Source organism: Macaca nemestrina, chromosome 17, assembly GCF_043159975.1.
Source record: "Macaca nemestrina isolate mMacNem1 chromosome 17, mMacNem.hap1, whole genome shotgun sequence".
In the NCBI taxonomy this organism is placed as follows: domain Eukaryota; kingdom Metazoa; phylum Chordata; class Mammalia; order Primates; family Cercopithecidae; genus Macaca; species Macaca nemestrina.
In genome coordinates, this window is record NC_092141.1 from 88,198,223 (window position 1) to 88,221,198 (window position 22,976).

The 22,976-nt window shown below is 53.4% G+C and overlaps 1 protein-coding gene and 1 long non-coding RNA gene across 22 annotated transcripts in view; one reads left to right on the top strand and one right to left on the bottom strand.

The window, feature by feature from the left end:
- The window catches only part of LOC105469257 (RNA binding fox-1 homolog 3), a 524,235-nt gene that overhangs the window by 145,749 nt on the left and 355,510 nt on the right, over positions 1–22,976 (bottom strand). For 13 of the 21 annotated variants that reach the window (XM_071081763.1, XM_024788936.2, XM_071081766.1 and 10 more), the window contains exon 4: positions 1,918–1,957. The exons of the other annotated variants lie outside the window; for them this stretch is intronic. The gene's annotated coding sequence lies outside the window, so the exon portion shown is untranslated. The remainder of the gene's footprint in view (positions 1–1,917; positions 1,958–22,976) is intronic. 21 annotated transcript variants of the gene reach the window in all.
- On the top strand, positions 3,926–6,739 carry LOC139359258 (uncharacterized). Its single transcript, XR_011615222.1, has 3 exons — positions 3,926–4,012; positions 5,627–5,760; positions 6,510–6,739. It is a non-coding gene; the product is annotated as an uncharacterized lncRNA (long non-coding RNA).

Below are 22,976 nucleotides of genomic sequence, written 5' to 3' on the forward strand. Positions count from 1 at the left end.
CCTTGGCCTCCCAAAGTGCTGGGATTATAGGCGTGAGCCACCGCGCCCAGCCCCACAAATGGATTCTTTATTCTACAAACGACTCACCAGGAGGCTCCTTCCGATGCTTCCCTGTAAAATAGATTCAGTTTACAGTGGTGGCATCTCAGGAGTCAGCTGTGTGAAGGCTGCTGCCCTACTCGTGGCGAACACTTGGGGGCACCTGTGAGGCCAGCACCCGGCGGCATTCCTCTCTCCTCCCACGGAAAACTGCATCTAACCTTGACAGACAGGGGCGCCCACTCGGTAGGGGGAACCCTGTTACACACGGCCCACTGTGGGAAGCCCGAGGCCCTGTGAAGGGGACCCCCTGGGCTCTGTCTCTTTGTTCTCTTCCGGCTGGAAAGCCGGAAAGCCGGGAGCGGAGTCCGCGCTGCCTCTGCCCGCAGCCCTGAGTGGCTCCGCGGTGACCGGCTTCTAGGACGGAAGCCCCCGGCTCAGGTCTAGCTCTAATGTCAGGTCTAGCTCCAGGCCATTTGGTCAGTGCCTACTTCTGAGCCAAGGGTGGGCTTAGGGCAAACGCAGTACAAAAAAGAGTGCCAGACTTTTCCAGTTTTAGCTGAAGAAGACTTCGTACTCCTTTAACCCCGACGGATCTACTTTCTGGTCCTGGTTTTTGAAAAACGCTGTGCTGGCCTTGTACACACACCACCCAAGACCCAGGACCTGGCAGGAGAGAGGCCCTCTGAGGGCCGAGGGCTGCAAATTCCTGGCAAGTCTGCATTTTCTAATTTTGTTCTCAATAAATATACGTTACAGATGATCTCCAACTGACGAAGGTTTGACTTACAATTGACTTAGAATTTTTCGACTTTATGTTCGTTGGGTTTTTTAGGGGTATTAAATGCTTTTTTTTTTTTTTTTTGAGACGGAGTCTTGCTCTGTTGACCAGGCTGGAGTGCAATGGTGTGATCTCAGCTCATGCAACCTCCGCCTCCCGGGTTCAAGCGATTCTCCTGCCTCAGCCTACCAGTAGCTGGGACTACAGATGCCCGCCACCATGCCTGGCTAATTTTTGTATTTTTTGTAGAGATGGGGTTTCGCCATGTTGGCCAGGCTGGTCTTGAACTCCTGACCTCAGGTGATCTGCCCACCTTGCCCTCCCAAAGTACTGGGATTACAAGCATGAGCCACCATGGCTGGTCCATTAAATGCATTTTTGACTTACAATATTTTCACCTTATGATGGGTTTATCAGGACTTAACCCCATCGGAAGTCCAGAAGCATCATACTTGTATAATAATCTCCCTAAAGTAAACTCTGCAAGTGAATCTGTGGAGGGGGTCAGCCACAGGTGGGTAATGGGGTTGGAGGTACGGAGCAATGAACCAATGGGCTCAGGCCGTAGCAGCCAGTCTCCCAGCAAGGGTCAACACTGGGAACTGAGCCGATATCTGAAGCCCCTTTCCCCAAGGAGACCAGGCCATGGAGGTGAGTTGGACCACCCTGGACCAGTGAGCTGGGACTGCCTGAGGGATGGGTGGCCATGCACGGAGCAGCTGGGGTGGGGGACCTTGGGGTTGGGGGAGGGAGAGGATCAGGAAGGCAGCGACACTGATTCTCAGGCCAGCCAGAATTGCCTAAAAACAATCGTCCTCCATCCTCACCCCATTTATCCATTTCCTCTTTAGCCCCTCTGGCCCCCGGTCCTGCTTTCCCCAGCACATTTTGGGCTTGCCCACGGGGGACAAGAGAGAAGACGACACAGAGGTGCTTAACGGCGCCAAGCTTTCCCTCCTCAGCCCCCAAACTCTTCCTCCCTCCAGTGGCTGGGAAACCCCAGAAACTCCGGGCTTTCATTATCAGCAGCTCCCAAGATGTTCAACATGCTCATATCTGTCAAAAACTATTCAGGAAAAATAGAGAAGTCTTTATACCTTTTATTCAGCCAATTTTCCCCGAGGCACTCTGGGCTCTCTAAGAAAGAAAAAGAGAGAAAGGAGAGAGAATCACAATCAATGTTGTCATCATGCATCTGGTTGCTGGCGATGCTATTTGCTCATCGACTAGGGAAGTGTGGAGGTGGAAGCATCATCTCCCTGGGAGTCCAAGGAAACCTGCTCGGGTTAACCTCTGGCTGCCATCTGCATCTCAAGCATGGCTGGGAGGCAGTGTTTAGATAACAGGCAGAGATAAAGCAAAATAGGGCATGGTGGACCGGCCACCCAGAGGTTTCAGACTCATTTTCTCTGTTACTCTGGATGTTCCTTTCTTTCCCCCTCTCTTTCTTTCCTTTGCCTCAAACTCCAAGCAATCCCTTTCCTCTTCTCCTAGCACCCTACCACCTGGTTCGAGGTTGTCCACGAATGCAGGCCTTGTGGCTTGTTGATGGTGACATTTAGTTTCACACTGGGTTTCCTCTGCCACGCTGCAGGGATTTGCTGCGGGGATTTGCTTCCTCCTCCAGGTGTAGGGCGGGGGTCACTGTCACTTTGAGTGCAGTCATGGCATGCTCATTCATTTTATTTATTTATTTAATTTGTTTCTGGAGACGGAGTCTCGCTCTGTCGCCCAGTCTAGAGTGCAATGGCGCGATCTTGGCTCACTGCAACCTCTGCCTCCGAGGTTCGAGCGATTCTTGTGCCTCAGCCGCCCGACTAGCTGGGAGTACAGATGTGTGCCACCAAGCCCAGCTAATTTTTTGTATTTTTAGTAGAGATGGGGTCTCACCATGTTACCCAGGGTGGCCTTGACCTCCTGAGCTCAGGCAATCCACCCGCCTAGGCCTGCATGTTCATTTTATGTTATTAAAGAAAAGTCATTTAGCAAATTCTAAATCCCATCAAACACATAATTATAGAGGCAATCGTTGTGTGTTACTGTGAGTCAGGTGCACCAGCAGCAGGAACGGCTCAGTGATACGGACAGACTGGCAAGGATCACCACTCACTCACTTTATGATCCAGGGCCCCGGGCCAGGCTATCCGCTCCTGCGTAAGTCACAAAGCTAGCTCCCCGGGGCCTGGGACTTCACACGCGTGCCTGGACACCTTCCTTTTCTTACTTAGTAGGTCATTGAGGAGTTTAGAAACAAAGGGGTGTGTGTACAGTGTGCTTTAAACAAACTTAGATTTTCTTCCTTTATTTTAGTAATGTTTCATAATTTCCTGTGTACATGACTTGCACATTTTTAAATTATAAAATGCACATAACATAAGATTTGCAATTTTAACCATTTTCAAATGTACAATTCAGTGGTATTGAGTACATTCACACTGCTGTCAATCACCACTGCTCTCTGATGCCTGAACCTTTTCGTCACTCCAAAAAGAATATCCATACCTGTTAAGATGCCACTCCCTGCCCCCGGCCTCCCGTGCATATGTGTGTGTGTGTGTGTGCGTGCGTATTTTTTTTAAACTTAGTGTAAAAACTAAAAGCAAGTGAAAAGCTTCTGGAATTGAAAGACCGTCAGACTAGGCCTCTTTCTTCAGATCTAGAAAAATCACCACCACTGTCCTCATCCACATCACTGTAAAAAGGTAACTGCGGTTGTTTCGTTTGCACGGTTTATGAGCCAGGCGCTTCCTGTACGTTGCTTCATTCAGCCCTCCCAACAGCTCTAGCAGGCAGGCACACTTCTCACTCTTCCCATTCTTCAGATAAAGAAACCAAGGCCCCAGCCGGTGAAGCGACTGTGACCACAGTAACTGGGTCAGCCGGCCTGTCCCCCAGAGCAGGTTACCCGAGCTGCCTGTCTCACCCGCAGATGGAAAGGAGTACCCCACCCTGTGGGAGGCGAGAACGAATGTGGCCACAGAACATGGAACTGCATAGGGCCTGGCTTCCCTGCTGGGTTTGTGCAGATCACAATGGCAGTATTGGGTACGTCATAGGCGGGCCCCTCCCAGCCGCATCAGGGAGGGCTATGGGCCACGGAGCAGCTGAACTTGAACTGGGCACTGGGCAGGCCATTTCCAAGGTAGCTCCGTGGAGTCCCTGTTCTCGAGACTCCCCAGTAAAATGGCAAAGGTAACTTCTGGCCCGTGGAGCCGTTTCCACACACAGCTCACAAAGTGACGCTGAGAAGGGCAGGTGTGATTGGAAGGCACTGCCAGTGAGAGTCACTTCGAAAGGAAATGCGTCATCTGAGCGGCTTGCATCAGCTGCTGCCTTCGTTAATTTGGGGGATTTTTTCTTTTTTTGAGACGGAGTCTCGCTCTGTCGCCCGGGCTGGAGTGCAATGGTGTGATCTCAGCTCACTGCAACCTCCGCCTCTCCGGTTCAAGCGATTCTCCTGCCTCAGCCTCCGAAGCAGCTGGGATTACAGGCACATGCCACCATGCCTGGCAATTTTTTGTATTTTTAGTAGAGATGGGGTTTTACCATGTTGATCAGGCTGGTCTTGAATACTTGACCTCAGGCAATCCACCTGCCTTGCCCTCCCAGAGTGCTGGGATTACAGTGTGAGCCACCGCACCCAGCTGGATTTTCTTATTGGTGATTTCTTTTCTTGAAGTGAGTTCTTACAATTCAATACAATTTGGTTCCATTGAGTCCAGCCCCACTGAACAAACACACAGCCAGGCATGTGGATCTGGAGCCAGGTCCGGAGCCTTGGAAGAGTAGGTCTGTGGCTCTGCTGGAGGCAGGCTCGGGCCCGTGGGCTGAGAAGGTGAAGCAGGACTAAGCCAAGGATTCAGGGTTTCACCTCTCTTCCCGAACACCTCCGTGTCCCCTGTCCTTTCTCCTCTACTGGTCCAGGCTCTGTGCCCAAGTCCTTAGATTTCCTCCCAGCACAATAACACCTTTCGGCTCTGGAATTCCCAGTCTTTGGGCCACATCAGCCCAGATGGGAGCTGGCAGAGCACGCTGTTCACCCCACCCCATCTACCCCAGCTTCCCTGCCTCTGCCAACCCTTCTCTCCTGAGAGATTGTTGGCATCCCTCGAGTTCTCTTAAATGTGTCACACACTTACGAGCGTTTTTATTTGGTCAAGGTGAAATACGTTCCACCTGCACTGTGTGAACCCAGGGGCTGCAGTGGCATCTGGAGGCCCGGAGGCTGGGCCCCATTTCAATCACCAAAGAGTTCTCATTTTTGAAAGCTCCAGTACTAGAGGGATGGTCAAAGAGCCGGTTGAGCCTGATGCCTCAACCACAGGGTCCAACCTGTTTTCCTGGCTCTTCGGGCCAGGAGCTCCCTGGGCCCAGCTTCATCCTCTGTCCTTTCATAGAACCTCCAGCGTCATGAAATTCCCTGCACCTCCCGGGAGGCCCTTGCGCATGGAAAGGAAGGTGGTCTCCGTGCGGAGCGCCCACTCCTGCGGTGGCCTGGATGCCTGTCCCTGGGATGGCGCCTGGCTTTGTGTTTCTGAGATGAATACCGGCTCCCCATCCTCTTCTGTATTCCCAGCATTTTCTATGTCTCTGGTCCCTGCCCCACCTACCCAATCCTGGGGGTGGCGGAAGGAGAGAGGCCCCCGGGTTCATTCCCACTCCACGGGCCTTTCGGATGACATCCCATGGGTGTGCTCCCAGGGTCATGAAATACGGAGCTGATTCTCAGCCTCACTGTTAGCAAACACTGCTCTCAGCCGCTCAGCGGGATAATCAATTATGGTAATTTTTGCCTCCGTGAATCAGGTTCATGGAGGAACACAGGGATCAGCACAGTGGTGCCGACTTCCCCCAGTGCACGTGCAGTCACGCCCTTCGGCAAAGCCCAGACAGAGCAAGAACCACCTGCCAGGCTCAGATTGTCTCCACACTCCCAGAGGGTGAGCGTCCAATGTGGAGCCCGTGGTCTGCCTTCTCACTAGACTGTGACACCCCCATGGGCAGAGGCCATGTCTTAGAGGTTCCAGTGTCCCCAGACACTGGTGTGGGGCCACCATGGACCAGAGGCATGGAAAGGAAAGGATGTTTATGAATGAATGAACAATGGAATGGCCTTGTAACAGGTAAGCGTTTGCCTCCAGAGGTCAGAGCTGGACCCCTGTTTTGAAGCATGGGATTGGATCCTTTGAGAGTAATATTTGCTCTTGGGGAATCCCAGCCACGGATGTGCATTTATCTACCCGGAGAGGCCTTTTCTCGTGTTCTCCCTTCTGTCCTGTCTCTCCTTTAGGCCCCTTGATTCCACCTGGCTCACAGCTCGACCTCCCACCTTCGCACCAGTCCCTCCAAAGACGAGGTCCTTGTGGGCTTCTCCCTGCAGTTCTCCTCAAGGACATGTCATTCTGTCTTTATTGAACTCCGTCCAAACAATGGAAGTCTCCCACCTCCCAAAGCCTTTAACCCTAGCTGTCTTCTGTCCATAAAACATCTCATTCTTCAGAAATGAAACTGGGGCTTGCTTGTGTGGCCCTTGAAATGAAAAGCAGACGTGTCCCTTAGTAAAACTCATCGTTAGTGGATCATGCAAGACAACTGGTCAGAAAACAACCCTCATGTCGAAATCAGACCACTGCCACTCATCGGTGGCCCTTCAGCTTTGCCGTCACACATACGTCCCTTCTCTCCCCAGTTAGGTGCAAGTTACTTGATTATGGGGAAGGTCTAGAAAGGCACAGAGCAAGCGGAACATGGATTTCTGCATGGATGTGTCCCCGGCTCTTTGATAAAGTCAATTTCTTAGCAGTGGCCATCACGTTTCTTGTTTATTGAACATCTACTGCGTCAGGCACTGAATATACATCATTGACCTCAAGTCAGCCCCATTAGGGACACATTCTTCTTCTTCTTCTTCTTTTTTTTTTTTTTGAGACGGAGTCTCACTCTGTCACCCAGGCTGGAGTGCAATGGTGTGATCTCTGCCTCCCGGGCTCATGCCATTCTCCTGTCTCAGCCTCTTGAGTAGCTGGGACTACAGGCGCCTGCCATCACGCCCGGCTAATTTTTTGTATTTTTAGTAGAGACGGGGTTTCACCTGTGGTCTCTATCTCCTGACCTCATGATCCGCCCGCCTCGGCCTTCCAAAGTGCTGGGATTACAGGCGTGAGCCACCGTGCCCGGCCCTAGGGATACATTCTTACCCTTGATTCCAAGATGAGAAAGGGGATGTTCTGATGTTTTTCCTGGTTTGTTTCACTTTATTTTTTAAATTTTTCAATTAAAAAAATTTTTTTTGAGCAGGATCTTGCTCTGTGGCCCAGGCTGGAGTGCAGTGGCACAATCATAGCTCACCGCAGCCTCAATCTCCGGGGCTCAAGTCACCTTCTCGCCTCAGCCTCCCAAGTAGCTGAGACTACAGGCATGCACCAACATGCCTGGCTGGCTGGATCTCTCTCTCTTTCTCTCTCTCTCATTTTTTCTTTGGTAGAGATTTGGGGGGGGTCTCAGTATGTTGCCCAGGTTGGTCTTGAACTCCTGGCCTCAAGTGATCCTCCCACTTCGGCCTTCCAATGTGCTGGGGCTACAGGTGTGAACCACGGCACTCGGCCTGTTTCACTTTAAGTTTGAGCCCTCTGTGTAACGCCATCCCGTGCTTCTCGGGAGGTGATATGTGGAGATTCCACCATTTTGGGAAACCTGCACCTTTTCTTAACTCCACTGACAAGAACGACTCAATCAGCCACAGATGATGGCTGGGAAGAGGGGCAGGGAAAAATGGGGCCTGTCCGGGTGCCAGGGTTTAGGGGAGCACACCTAACTGATGTTGACGTGGAAGGTGCTGAGGAAGATGACTGTGACCACATGGACCTGTTTGTGTGGGAGGAAGCTTGATTGTCTGAAGCAGGGAGATGGTTTTTGTCACTTTGGCTGCCATGATAATACCATAGGCTGCCGGCTTAAACAACAGAAATGTGTTTCTCCCAGTTCTGGAGGCTGGAAGTCTGTGATTAGGGAGCAGCGCGGTTGGGTGCTGGTGAAGGCTCTTGTCCTGGCTTGTAGACAGAGGCCTTCTCGCTGCGTCTTCACGTGGCAAAGAGACAGCGTGAAAGCAGGCTCCCTGGTGTCTATTCTTGTAAGGGCACTAATCCCATTGCAAAGGTACCCTCCCTTATGACCTCATCTAACCCTAATCACCTCCCAAAGGCCCCATCCCCAGATACCATCCCTTGGGGGGTTAGGGTTTCCATATAGGAATTTTGAGGAGTGACTGACATTCAATCCAGCACAGTTTCCACATATTCACTCTATTCTTTGCTTTTCTTCTTCCGTGTTTTCCTAAATGTGCAGTGACGGTGCTTGGACCTAGTTTATGGTCAGAGTAGATTTATTCCTGCTGCAGAGGCACTGGTGCCAGGAAAGACCTCGGGAGCTCTGGTTCCCAGCGTGCTGCCGCTGCTGGTGGAGGGGGTGCTACCTGAGGAGCCCCGGGGTGGGGGGCAGGCCATGTGGAGGGTCCTCCAGGCAGCTTTGAGAAACTCCCCGTGCACCACTCTCTTGTTGTGTTACTTCAGATTTTCTGAAACGATCTGTTTGTGCTCTTTCCCTAAGGGAAACTGGAGGTGAGGGGTGCAATTTTATAAATAAAAAATCAACTGTGGAGGCTTAAACCTGGCTTGTGATGACGGTGATCAGAGCAGGAGAGCCACATCTATTTAATGTGATATTTTCCTCCTTTTTCTGAATAGAAATTTGCCTTTAGAGAGGAAAGGAGGGGAGAGAAAGGAGAGGGGAGGGAAGGGGAAGGGAGCATAGGACAGGTGAGGGCAGGGGAGGGGATCTGGTTTATGGCTCTGAGTCATCGTTAGCGAGACTGGGCAGTTCTGGCAGGTTCTGGCCATCACAGTGGCCACTGGAGTGGCTTTGGATTTTGAGCACACAGCCCATACTTAGGCCCATGGGAAAGGGCCATCCCCTTACTGGTCCTCCACAGCGCAGCAGGGCAGGGGTTAGGGGTTACACGCTGTGCTCAGAGCAGTTTAGCCTTCTCTCCCAGGAAGCCCAGACAGGGCTCCCCAGCAACCTGCCTGGAGTCCCACCTTCAAGGTCCTTCCAGGCACTCTAGGCCTTTAGCTCTGCTCCAGTGGGGCCTTACTCCCCCTCTGCCTGCGTGGACACTGCTGTGGGCCCTGTGACAGCAGCATGCACGCCTAGTGCTTGCTGAATGCGTGCCAGGCTACCTGCTGGGGACTGTGCTTTTCTGGGGTTATGCCATTGATGATGTCATTTCAGCTTTACAACCACCCCAGGGGGCAGGTACTATGATCACTTCGTTTCCAGAATCAAATCTGAAGCTTGGGGAAGTGAAGCAGCTTGCCCTAAATGCCACAGCTGGTAGCGGTTGCAGCTGGAGTTTGCGTCGAGACCCACCTGACCACAAGCTTGTGCTTAGAGCTGATTATTCTGCTCAGGCTGAGCACTCCTGGGTAAAGCCTGGAGCGTCAGAGTGAGCAGGGGGCAAAGCAACGTGGCCCTGGGAGCAAACCCACTGTGCTCTTTTGCTCATTGCCAGGTCTAACTCCAACCTGCCTCCCACCCCAGCACGTGTGCAGCCTCAACGCCCAACACCAGCCCAAACCTTCTGTGGCCAGTTGAGTCTTCCAGCTGTGGGGGCTTTGCAAGGCCCATGTGCCTTTGCCCAGGGGTGCCATTTGGGACCGCGGACTCGACCACAGTTAATTGCTTGGGTGATATATTAGAGGTTCTGTCTGGTGGGATGAGGTCTGCAGGCACCTGGCTGCCTTCAGGTGGGAGGGCGTGGGGAAGGTGCTGGCTTTGCATGCGCAGAACTTGGCGTACACCTGTGGGCTGAACGGAACTCACTGGCCCACCCCTGAGAGGCACTGACGACACATGCCAAGGTGGCCTCACACAATCGAACCCTGAGAGAGACTGTTCAGACCAAAGGACCCCAGGAAAATGGTTGTTCCTTTGACATGTATTTGGAAGCTACTTTTTTGCTTTGTTTGAATTTTCTGTGGTAAATGCCCATAACAAAAAATGTACCATTTTAACCATCTTTAGGTGCACAGTTCAGTGGCATGAAGCACCTCACACTATTCACCCATTCCCACCACCTACCCCCCACCACCCGCTTCCACTCCCACCACCCACCCCCACCGCCCGTCCCCACTCCCACCGCTCATCTCCACTCCCATCACACATCTTCAGGACTTCTTCATCTCTCCAAACCAAAGCTCTGTCCCCATTAAACATCCACTCTCCACTCCCCCGCTCTGCCCCTGGCAACCCCCATTCTACTTTCTATCTCTATGACTCGGCCTATTCCAGGGACCCTCATTTACGTGGAATCAGACGGTATTTGTCCTTTTGTGCCCAGCCGTTTCACTCAGCATAATGTCCTCAAGGTTCATCCCTATTGCAGCCTGGGTCAGAATTTCAGTCCTCTGTGAAGCTGAGTGATATTTCACTATACGGATACACCACATTTTGTTTATCCATTCGTCCGCGGATGAACATTTGGATTTTTTTTTGAGACATCTCACTCTGTCGCCCAGGCTGGAGTGCAGTGGCATGATCTCAGCTCATTGCAACCTCCACCTCCTGGGTTCAAGCGATTCTCCTGCCTCAGCCTCCCTAGTAGGAGTAGCTGGGATTACAGGTGCACATCACCATGCCTGGCTAATTATTGTATTTTAGTAGAGACAGGGTTTTACCATGTTGCTCACGCTGGTCTCGAACTCCCGACCTAAAATGATCGGCCCGCCTTGGCCTCCCAAAGTGCTGGAATTCCAGACATGAGCCACCATGCCCGGAGGACATATGGATTTTAATCCACTTTTTAAGAAATGAGAATCATGTCAATGGCCCCATTTCCCATTTTGCTTCAGCTACAAGCAAGTCAGAAAAAGAAAAAAAAAAACTGTGGCTCAACCTTGCTGGTTGTATCTAAAAGCCCCACTGCCTCATTTTCCTGCCCTCTCTGTCTTCCACTATCTGACCTTGACTTCTGTCTGCTGATGTGCTTCTGTCTGATTTTATGTGGCTATGACAATGGAAAACCATCTATAGAATTACATGGACACAGGCTGAAACGACCCTGCCTCAGGTCATTCTCCAAGTCTTCCCTGATGCCACAGGGGGCTGTGTGCCTCCTTCCCTCCCTGCCTTGCAGCCAGGCACAGGGCACAGCGCTGCATGAGAGGAAGAGTCCCCGCCCCCAACTGCTCACGGACAGGGGGCCATGCACACCTTTGGGCTCCCGGATTTCTTGGTCACCTCCCTTTGCTGGTGTCTGATTACGCTGAGTGGGCTGTTCTTCCTTCTACTGCGAAGGGAAGCGGAGTCCCTTTCTGATTTGCTCTCCCCAGAGCTGGCGCTGCACGCCACACTCCCTCCAACACTCAGCTGAGACAGAGTTCGGTAATGATGGTGTCCAGATGGCCATCCAGTCCCCACTTGACTGCTGTGTGCTGCTCCTGTCCCCCTGCTCCCGAGTATGAAGAGCCAGCCTGGCTATGTTCACAGGCGTGGTGGTGAGATCTCAAGACCCATCCGACATCCCTCGGAGAGATGGAAACTCCTTGAGACCTGAAGAGGCACCACTTCTCTGCAAAGAGGGACATGGCTGGACCGAGGACGTGGCCTCCCAGCAGAAGTGTTGTGGGGGATGCTGGGTTTGGTCCTGCCCAAGTGTGGCTGTGAGCAGCGCCAATGGGATGTGGTGGGAGGGAGGACGGCAGAGACAGGAAAAGGAGCCGAGTTAATACACAGGGCAGACGGCACTCAGCACGCAGGCAACTGGAGAACGCCGCCTTCTTAGATGAGCATGTTTCATTATCAATAATTTAGACGTGTCCTTTCTCCTTTGGGAGATGGGCAAAATTGCATTTCCTGAGCAAATCTCTTAAGAAACCAACCTGTTCGTTCCTCTAAGATTTTCAGAAATCCGCCTCCATCAACCTACTTACAAAATAAAAGTAGCTAACAAGCCAAGTTTGCTGGAGGTTGGGGGCTAGAATGGCTGGTCTGTGGAGCCCACGGGAGCCAGGCAGGGGTCCGAAAAATGCCCAGGATGAAGGGTGGGAGATATGGCCAGCCCATCCCCCACCCCGACTGGCTTCGGTAATGCCACAGGTAGACACACACAGATAACATAATCATATATATATTTTTTTGAGACAGAGTCTCACTCTGTCACCCAGGCTGGAGTGCAGTGGCACGATCTTGGCTCACGGTAACCTCTGCCTCCCAGGTTCAAGCGATTCTCCTGTCTCAGCCTCCTGAGTAGCTGGGATTACAGGTGTACACCACGAAGCCTGGCTAATTTTTGTATTTTGGGTAGAGACAGGGTTTCACCATGTTGGCCAGGCTGGTCTTGAACTTCTGACCTCAAGTGATCCACCCACCTTGGTCTCCCAAAGTGCTGGGATTATAGAAGTGTAATCCCACTGTGTCCGGCCCCCGTATTGTTTTAATTTAAGGCAACAACTCAATAAGCATTTGTAAAATTAGAGAAAAGCAATGCAGAGTTTTGCATCTGGGGAAAAATCACAGGGTGGGGCATTTGCGGCTCTTCCAGTGCCAGAGAAGAGAAGGCAAGGCAGGACCCCGGCTGTGCTCAGAACTTAGATCTGGCAGTTGATCGACATTCGGAGTGAAGCCCGGGATGGTTGGTAAACCTCCCATGGGTTACTCAATGTCGAAGTGCCTCAGTTTACTCCCCTGTAAAAGTGGGGGTGACAGCGGGACCCACCTCTAGGTGTAGGGATGAAAGGTACCTGGCCTGTGATGGGGGGAAACAGAGCCACCCGAGGCAGGCACAACAGGAGCTGCTCAGGGCTGCAGTGAGCTCCGGTGGGCAGACCCTGGGCTGTGGGTTTCACCCAAACAGGGCAGAAGCGGCGGGGCTCTCCTCTACCTCCGGGGCACAGGAGAGGCAGGGACGTTTGGAACAAACCCCAAGACTTCTGTACCTCTTGGTCCTAAGCGATGAAAAGACTGGTGGCTTTGAAGTAATTAAAAGCCAGGTGTCTGTCCTGGGCAGGGTGGGGGAGGGGGGTCTTAGAGACTTCAGTGGGATTCACTTGCACCAGGATGCCCCTCTACCAGGAGGAGGCTCAAACCTGAATGAATGCAACTTCATTTCCACGTGTTAAACTGCGCTCCCCAACCTAAGCTAGTTTCCCTGGGAGGTAATGATTTTCGAAACAAAACCAAGAGCAGCTCCCATGGGCAACCCTGGGCCTGGCTGGGTGCCCCCGCAGTGACGGCCGGAGTGCTTTACACATCTCCTCGGGAGGATTCTCTCCCCACAACCCTGTTGGGGGGTGCTTGTGTCCCTAGGCACAGGTGAGGCGCTGAGGCAATGGGGGTCCCCGTCGGCTCACTATCTGTGGGGACGGAGGCTGGCGGGGAGTGTTGGGTGCTGCCACGCAGAGACATTCGGCATCCAGCCTGACTTAGCAGCAAGCCCCAGCTCTGCAGAGATGCTGCTTCTCAGAGGCCTCGGAGCTCTGCCGCTCAGCGGGCAGCTGGAGGGCCCACATCCACTGCCTCTTCTGTGGGAGGGCCCCCGCCTGCCACACGCCAAGCCCCCATTCTGAGCTGGGACCTGCCTCTATAGGCTGGGATGCAGTGGGGTCTTCAGCCAGCAGAGTCAGAGCCCTCCCTGGGTCGGCAACGCCGCCTCGCTTCCTGCAGCTGACAAAGGACTCCTGAGACCACTAACCCTCTCAAGCCCTGCAAAACCATCTCTGGAACCACCCTGAAGCTAGGGACTCGGGCTCAGGAACTGCTGCTTGCTGGGGCGTCGGCAGCCAAATGCGCTTAGGTCTTCAAAGCCTTTGTGCTTGGGCTGCGGATTCTGGCTAGTGAGATGCTGAGCTGTGAACAAAGTCAGAGCCCACTCATAACCACCTCCCTCTGTTCCCTGTGTCTTGGCCCGCTTGACACCAATGCTGCTGCAGTCACCGTCTTTTATTTCCTGTATTCTGATGCTTTGACATCTGAAGCCTTACTGGCCCTGGGGAGACGGCCCCTCCCAAAGTAGCAGATTCTGAGAGGCAGTAAACAATGGACTTGGCAGTGTGCTCTTCACCTGCAAACCAGCTGACCAGATCCCACACCCCAAGCCCCTTCCTCTATCAGGGTCTCATGCTCCAGGCGACTGTTCACCTGTCCTAATCACCCCAGAGCCAGGTACAGACAATCAGAGCCAGCCCAAGAGCCCAGAGCTTACCGAAATGATCCAAACCAGCCAGCCCCAAAACTGCTTCCCCTGCCTTGCCTGTTCCTTCCTAGGGAAACCACAGTCAAGACTCCTGCCCCTGTGAACCCCCATTCTCTCTGCCTCCCGACCAAGCCTGGTGCCTCCCCATGTGTTCCTGGTGCCGGGCCCCCTGTCTCTAGGGATCTGTCCCTAGATAGGCTTCTTCTACCATGCCAGTCATTTCTGTATCTGTGTGTCTTTTTGTACCCCATTAAAACAAATTCCAGGTATCCTTAGATCCCCACCAGCCTCACCATCCTAGCTGCACCTGCCAGCATCCCTGGCATTGCTTTGGCTCTTGCAAGAGGGAGCCAGTTTTAAGGATGAAACCGTAATGCTTCCCTGGTGGTAAGTTGTTCCTCAGCGCTTGGTGCAGCTCAGAGGCTGGCTGCTGGGACAACTGGATTCGGAGTTTCCGCTGCCGGAGCCGCCTCAGAAAGACTATTACTGCTCAGCAATCGCCTTTCGGGATTAACACATCTTTACTCACATGATCAATTTCAGTCTCCTACTAGATACGGCCTCAGAAGTGAAATGTGAACACGGACTTCTATCACACCCATGTCCCGGCGAACGTCTGTCTGCAACTAACCTGCGTTGACAAGCAGCTAATTTGCGGATTGTGCCTGTATCGACAGTTTGGTTTATTTAATAATAGATAGTCGCTGTCTTCCCTGGGTTCTGTTCATGCAGAAGGTCTTTGCTGAGACGGAACACATGATAAATTGTGGATGTGTTTACACGGACCTTCCTGAGGCCCCAGGGCTCATGGTCAGACTTTAAAGAATAATAACAAAAATAATTTTTGTTATGGGAGGAGTTCCTGATGAGGGCGGTTAAATGAGCCGATCACTCATCGTGGGCAGCAGCACCATGCAGGGAGACCCAGCTTCACTGGTCGGCCGATACTGAACAAACATTTGCCTCAACAGATAAACATGCTTGCTTGGGCTTCATATGCCCTCCCAGGCTTTGAGAACCTCTGATTTATAAAAATAAAGCAGTGTTGATGACCACAGGAGAGTATCCTCTGCAAGACTCCCTTTGGCAGCTGCCCCTGTGCTTGGCAGTCCCTGTTTCTTTCTTCCTTTCTTTCCTTTTCTTTTTCCTTCCTTCCTTTCCCTCCCTCCCTCCCTCCTTCCCTTTCTCTCTCTTTCTCTCTTTCTGTCTTTCTTCTCTGAGTTTCGGTCTGCAGCACAATGGCATGATCTCAGCTCACTGCAACCTCCACTTCCCAGGTTCTCCCAAGCAATTCTCCTACCTCAACCTCCCGAGTAGCTGGGATTACAGGTGCACACCACCAAGCCCAGCTGATTTTTGTAGTTTTAGTAGAGATGGGGTTTCACCATGTTGGCCAGGCTGGTGTCCCAACCTCAAGTGATCCACTTGCCTCTGCCTCCCAAAGTGCTAGAATTATAGACGTGAGCTGCTGCGCCCAGCCTTTTCCTGTTTCTGATGTGAGCTTAGCTTTCTCAGCAGCTCCCCTTCTCCCTTGTCCCCTTCTGGTCCTAGCAACACACCCTGGATGCTCTCTGTGCCCTGGGTCTATCTGCCACCCACCACCAGGACCTCCTGCATGCAGATTTCCAATCCAGATCTCTGGTACCTCCTAGATCTTACTACCTGGTTACTAGTGCCAAAGTCACTCAACATGTTGGACAGAGGACAGACGAGGGCCTCTCCTGAAACCTCCTCCACCCCTGCCCCTCCCAGTATAGTCAATGGCACTAAAGTTGATTCAGTACCCCCAAACTCACTGAAATTGATCCAGCACCCCTAAACTCATTGAAATTGATCCAGCATCCCAAAGTCAGATCTCTGGGCACAACCCTTTCCCCTCTCTTGTCCCCAGTGCTCACCCAAGTAGTCTCTAGGTCCTATCCATTCTTCTTCCTTAACACCTTCTATACCTGTGTGACCCCCGCTACCCACAAATCCATATGGCTCAGGCCCCCTTCTCTTCCTAGAACATGGTGCAGCCTCTGAACTTGATCCTGACTCAGACATCTCCAGCTCTCAGGTCCAGCCTCAACTGAGTGGCCAGACAAGTCAGCTGCATGGCAGGTTCCACCCCATTGTACACTTCACAGCTGCCCACAGGCTCAGGGAAGGTCCAAGACCTCTTGCCGTGGGGCTGAGGATGCTCACACCTGGCACCAAACCACCTGCCCAGTTGCTTCCCCCTTGGCTCCCCCACCAGGGGTCTGCCCTCAGGCTGAGGAGAGCATCTTACAGCTCCCCAGTGGCCGAGCTCACACTCCTGGATCCTTCCCCTTCCCACCTGAAAAGACCAACCCTGCTCACTCTACCCAGCAGCCTCTTACTCATCTGGAGACCAGGTGGCCTGAGCCAGCCTCATCTTTCTCCATCTCTTAGCAGGGCATGAGTCTGCTGACCACGCCTTGTGCCTCTGGAAGCACACTTTGTCCTGGGCTGGCCCACACCTTCCTGGTCTCCCCACGGCTCTGGCCCTTCCTCCTGCCTTTGCCTAGTGAGTAACTCGGTATCCCAGGGCACCTTCTCTTTCCACCCTTTACTTTCTCCCCAGGCAACTTCGGAGCTCTGGCTTCAACCTGTACCCTGATGTCCACTCCAGCCGAGGTCCCTGTGGGTCCAACCTTTTGCTTCCCTTGGTGTCTCCCAGACTGCTCTGTCCCACATGTCTGAGGCTCAGGGTCTTCTCCCAGAAACCTGGTCCTAGCTCAGTGGTCTCTATTTCAGTCAATGGAGCTATCACCCGTCCAAGTGAGCAAGTCAGCTGGGGTCCACTCTGACCCTCCCTCTCCTCCTCCCCCATCCTCCAATCCATCATTGACTGTCAGTTTGACCCTAGAATGCTTCTCTCACCTCCATAGCATGGGGCATTCCACCCACTCAGATACCACCTGAAACTCTTCTCCAGATCTATCATCCTTTTCTCAGACCCGCATGCCCCCAGCTCTAACCCCATATGGGACCACTTGGGATTACTTCCACTTTAAAAGCCTCTGAGCTGTCCACCTCCCCCTTGACCCCGTGAGGGGAATCGTGGTCAGCTCCTTTACATCAGGGCCTTATCTCACCTCAGGCGTCTGCAGAAGTCATAATTCAGCCCCTCTGGCCCCAAGGGACTGAAGAGCTCCCAAGTTTCTGTGCCTGGGGCAGGCGCTGTGCTCATAACCTCCCCTAGGGAGAAAGGAAGGAGAGGCCTACGCTCAGCAGAATAGCTCCCCCTGCTCCAGGTGTCCTATGCCCTGGAACCTGCCACTACGTTAGAGTTCCTGGCAAAGGGTGATTAAGGTTGCAGATGGGATCAGAGCTTCTGACTGGCCAACCTGAAAACAGAGAGAGGAGCCTGGAGTATCCAGGTGGGCCCAGGGTAATCACAGGGTTTTAATTATGGGAGATGAGGCAGGAGAGGATGCCAGCGTGTAATGTGAGCAGGACTCAGTGGCCATTGCTGGCTCTGAGGATGGAGGAAGGGGCTAAAGGCCAAGGAGTTCGGGGGCCTCTAGAGGCTGGAACAGGGGAGGCAGTGGATTATTCCCCAGAAATGCAGCTCTGATTATGATGCCTTGCTGGTATCCGAGTGAGACTCCTTCCTGACTTCTGCCCTCCAGAACTGCACGGCCACCTGTCCGTCTCATTTCAAGCCGCTACATTTGTTTGCGACAGTGGCATCTAATGCAGTCCTCTTGGAAAGTCCTTAGTGTCACATCACTCTGGCCCTCTCAATCCCCCTCTCTTCTCCCTTCCTTTTTGGGTCTTAATGTCCACAGAGAGTGAGGCGTGGACCCAGCCTTTCTGCCTCTCCAACAAGACAGGAGGGCAGGGAGCTGAAAGATCTCAAATCAGCCACCTCCACCCTTCCTCCTCTATCCTGCCTGGCAAGCTGCAGCCCCCCAAACCCCCAGCCTTCTCTGCATCTACACTCAGCAAAGTCACGTCACTCTCTGAGCAGCCTCTGCTTCCCAGATGGAGCCTCTGGCCCTGACCCTGCAGGGTGGTGCTGTGTGGGAAGGGGCGAGAAAAAGGAACAAGCAACGCTTGACAAGGCTGTTTCAGGTCCCCCTTCTTCTTTCAGCCCAAGTAGATCCTGGTGGCCGACAGTTACCCCAGAGGGAGATAATCACGACTCCTGCACAATGCACCTGGCGCTCCCTCAAAAGCTGCTAGAAGCCGGGCGCGGTGGCTCAAGCCTGTAATCCCAGCACTTTGGGAGGCTGAGACGGGCGGATCACAAGGTCAGGAGATCGAGACCATCCTGGCTAACACGGTGAAACCCCGTCTCTACTAAAAAATACAAAAAGCTAGCCGGGCGAGGTGGCGGGCGCCTGTAGTCCCAGCTACTCGGGAGGCTGAGGCAGGAGAATGGCGTGAACCCGGGAGGCGGAGCTTGCAGTGAGCTGAGATCCGGCCACTGCACTCCAGCCCGGGTGACAGAGCGAGACTCCGTCTCAAAAAAAAAAAAAAAAAAAAAAAAAAGCTGCTAGAGCCAGACGGGGCCCATCTTTCCCCCACCTCAAATACCCGCCCTCCACCACACACGCCCGGACACAAAGCCGAGGAGGACTCCAATTAATTTAACTTTTAATTATATTCACTTAACAAGATTATCCAGCTGAGGTTAAAAAAAAAAGTCTACCTCCCCACCCAGATGAAAAAAACCTCTTCTTTATCTATTTATATCCGGTATATACATAACCAGAAACGAATATTTCTTTATGGACCATTAAAGATCTAATGTTTAATTTATAGCCACTTTCTCTGGCGGGGTATCCAGGCACAATGTCAACATTTTTAATTAAATGAATTTTTTTTTTAATCACAAAGGAAGATATATATTTTTAAAACCACATTTGAGCCAGTTAGCAACAGCCCCGAGTTGCCGCTTCCAGGAGGTGCCACTGGTTGGAGAGGGTGCTGGGGAAAGGGGAGCCATCTCTGGAATTTCAAACCCCAGGCTGGCCGGTCTGTCTGCGGTTAGGGTGGCAGGGGTCTCCCCAGATGAGGGCATGGCGACGTACCCAGCAGGGGAGGTCCCCAGTTGCTATTTGTTGAGCAACCTACTGTGTTCTGGGCAGTGCCCTAGAGGGTTTTCACATGCCATTGTCTTTAATTCTCCCAGCAATGGTCCACGGGGTGGCCATGGGATGGGACTACCACGGAGGAAGCTCAGAGAGGTTGAGCACCCCGCCTGAGGTCACACAGCAGCAGACGGACGAGGAGCCCATGTGTGGGTCCAGGTCAGGTTCCCAAACCTAAGCACTTTCCTCTTCCCCCACACAGCCTCTGAGGGCGGGCATGGGAGGGAACCTTCTCCCCAGCTGGTGGCAGGACTTCTGAGTCCTCCATAGTGCAAATGAAGTTGCCGCAACGCCCAGGTCCTGGGCAGGGAGGCAAGTTCACCACTGCAGCCCTAGCACCCAGGATACAGGAGTCTCCCGGAAGTCATTTGCTGAGTTTTGCAGTTCATGAGAATGAAGGTGATTTTCCAGAAGGTTCTCAGATGTCCTGGCTTTAGGGAGCAGGGCCCCTGAGGTCTGGAAGAGGCCAGCTGCTGCCCAGTGCTATTCCTGTCTCGTTCAGAACCCTGCCCACCCCGCAACCCCCAGGTGGCAGCAGGTGAGGCACCTTACTCCTGAGACCCTCAGCCCTAGCTCCACACATCCCCAAACCTGCCCCCCAATCCAGGACACGTGGCACCAGGGCTCAGCCTCGAGGCCGACCAGCTGGACTCTTGCACACTGACCTCTGCACATAGATGGAGGGAAGCCCCTGAGTTGCTAAGCCTGTAAGTGACCCTGAGGGTTCTGGGGCTAGAGACAGAGCTTCAGGAAGCCGAGCCCTTGAACTCTCAGCTGGTGACCAGTGCTGGCCTCAGTGACCTCCCACCTGCTGGGGTTGGTCTTATGCCACCAGGGGCCACTTCTGAACCCTCTTGGTGATTCATAGACTTGCACCTCCATGCAGTGTCAGTCCAGGCTGTCTGTGAAAAACCCGCCCTACCTGAGTGGGTGCCTTATCTGGACAGTATCCAGGTGGACAGGTGCCTTATCTAGGCTGGGCCTGAGAGGGGTCCCAGAATGTCAGGAAGTGCTGGATGGCCCAGGTTATGGCCACTTGGCTATCACCATGGGCTGGACTCTCTAAGGACAATGTGGGGCTTCAGGCTAACATGCTGGGAGGGGCAACACCCCAGACTCTTGCTCTAGGTAGGGCCTGGGGCAGGTCTATGTGCCCTGAGCCCTCTGTCCTAAGCAGGAACTGTGGGTCAGAGTGGAGGGCAGGCAGCTTCTCCTTGGGACCTTGCTGGCTTCCTGCCCCCAGGGCCTGTATCTGCTTGGCCTCCCCTCCTTAGCCAACCCCTTGACCCCTCAGAAACTTGACCTCTCTCCAGGCTTTTCCTATGGGGCCTGCCCAGGCCACACCCCGCCCAAGTATGGTACTGCCTCCAGGACAGAGAATGGGAGGTGAGTGGCACTTTAGTCACGTGCGTGTGTGTGTGTGTGTGTGTGTGTACTGGGGGTATGGCATGAGGAGGAGCACTGGAGAGGGAGTCTGGGGTGACAGTGCCATAGATTCACTATGGTGGGTCTCAGCCCAGTGGCTGGACATCAGTGACACTGTTGAGAGACACGTGGACACTCCAACATCTGCCCTGCTCTTAGAAGAAGTGACCTTACAGGGGCATAGTCCCTGCTGCCATTCTCCACCCCAGAGCCCTGGCCCCCATCTGTGCTCAGGAATAAGGCTGTGTTCATTTGAACCAAGGCTGGGAAGTAGAGGCAGCCAGAAGCCGGGGCCAGCATGAGCCAGCGGCCTTTAATGGGACACTCCATCTTCCCCTGGCGACCACGTCTCCCAGGAAGACTCGGGAAGCTGCTGAGTCAGCACTGCATGGGCAGGGTGGCCGGCGCTCAGCAGCAGCACTGGACCTGGCCTCCCAGGCTGGTCTCCATCCCGGGGACACCTCCAGCTCAGGGGCAGCATCCCTGGGCTTCTCCTCCTCCCTTGCTGCAATTCCCCATCCTAGAGGGGCCACGGATAGGAAGACCCCTCCTGTACATCCCAGGGATGGTGGATGCTGCTGGTGTAGGGACTGAACCTACACCACTTCCAGGACTCCTGGACCCGCTGCCTGCCGAGCATAGACGGGCACAGCAGCCTCCCCAGCCAACTCCCTCGGGGGCTTCCAAAGCAGCCACCCAGAAAACGCCTGGTCATAGTCCTCTAGGAATTTCTGGAGCTGTCTTCCAATACCATGAACTTCCCCAGCGCGGATGGGAGGGGCTGACCCAGCAGCCCGGGATAGGGAAGCCCCAGCCCATTGTAAACCCTTGCTCCCCCGCCTTGCTCAACCTTCATTGACTTGGAGGTCAAGAGCCTCATCACTCCCTCTTAGCTCTGCTCTTTCCTGCAGGGAGGTGCGCTTTTGTCTCTGGGGCTTCTATTCCCATAAACCGACCCTTCCTTTCTCATGTGAATCCACTTTAATTACAAAGCTAAATAACGAGAAGGAAATATTTAAAAAAAAAAAATTCCTTACACAAAGCAAGTTTGCTTGTGCCGGCCACCGGCTCCGGGAGCTGAAGCCCAGAGTGAGGATGGCACCATGCCACTCACTAAAAGCATGAGTGTCCCTAAATCAATAATTCATTTACTTTAATGAGATAAGTACTCTGAAAACTAATTGCAAACCTGCTCCATTTACTCCGACCCGTTACAGCCCTTAATGTAAATCGCAGAACCATGGCTGCGGGGAGGAGAAAGTCTTTAGGTGGAAGACACCGTGTCATTTTCTCCTTTCTTCTAAGAAAGGGAAAGAAGTTCTGCCAGGTGCAGTGGCTCACGCCTGTAATCCCAGCACTTTGGGAGGCCGAGGCGGGTGGATCACCTGAGGTCAGGAGTTGGAGACCAGCCTGGCCAAGAAGACTAAACCCCGTCTCCACTAAAAATAGAAAAATTAGTCGGGCGTGGTGGCGCGCGTCTGAAATCCCAGCTACTCGCGGGGTACTGAGGCAGGAGAATCCCTTGAACCTGGGAGGTGGAGGTTGCAGTGAGCCCAGATAGTGCCACTGCACTCCAGCCTGGGTAACAAAGTGAGATGCCATCTCAAAACACAGCAAAGCAAAACAAAAGAACAAAAAGAAAGGGAAAGAAGTTCGTGACCCGCGTGGGAGGAATCTGGGGAACTGGTGGACTCCTGCTGTGGCTCCACCGGCCTTATTATGAGGCAGTGGGCGGGTCCCCTCCAGTATCCTTCCCCTGGGAAAGAGGGTAGCACTGGGAAGCGGGAATGTGGCAGCACACACTACAATCGATGCCGGGAAGTGACTGCCTTGGGGCCTCTGGGGACTCCTGTGAGTCCCTCCGCTGGCAGGTGCTCTGAGCAGTCCTTCCCCAAGCCCCGAGCCCCAGGAGGTTCGCGCAGTTCCAGAGACACCGGCGCAGGGATACATGTTGTTAGCAGAGAGAGTTCTCAGTTCATGTTTGGCAAGTGAAGTCCCAAAGGGTCCAATGTTCCAATAGCTTCCCCAGAATACAAACCCGAGACCAAAAAGAGGCTCTGACTAGCAGGTGCCCTGAGGAGTCTGCTGCCAAGATGCTGAGAGCACAGCCTGTGCGGAGCGGGGGACAGAGCGGCAGACCAGGAAGCTGCTCACCTACCAGGGGTTTGGCCAAAGGGCTGCGGGACCCATGGGGCCAGGAAAAGACACCTGAGTCCTTCTCAGAGTTCTTTGCTTTTTTTTTCCTCTCGGAGACAGAGTCTTGCTCTGTTACCCAGGATGGAGTGGTGTGGTACAATCTCAGCTCACTGCAGCCTCTGCCTCCTGGGTTCAAGCGATTCTCCCGCCTCAGTCTCCCGAGTAGCTGGGATTACAGGCACGC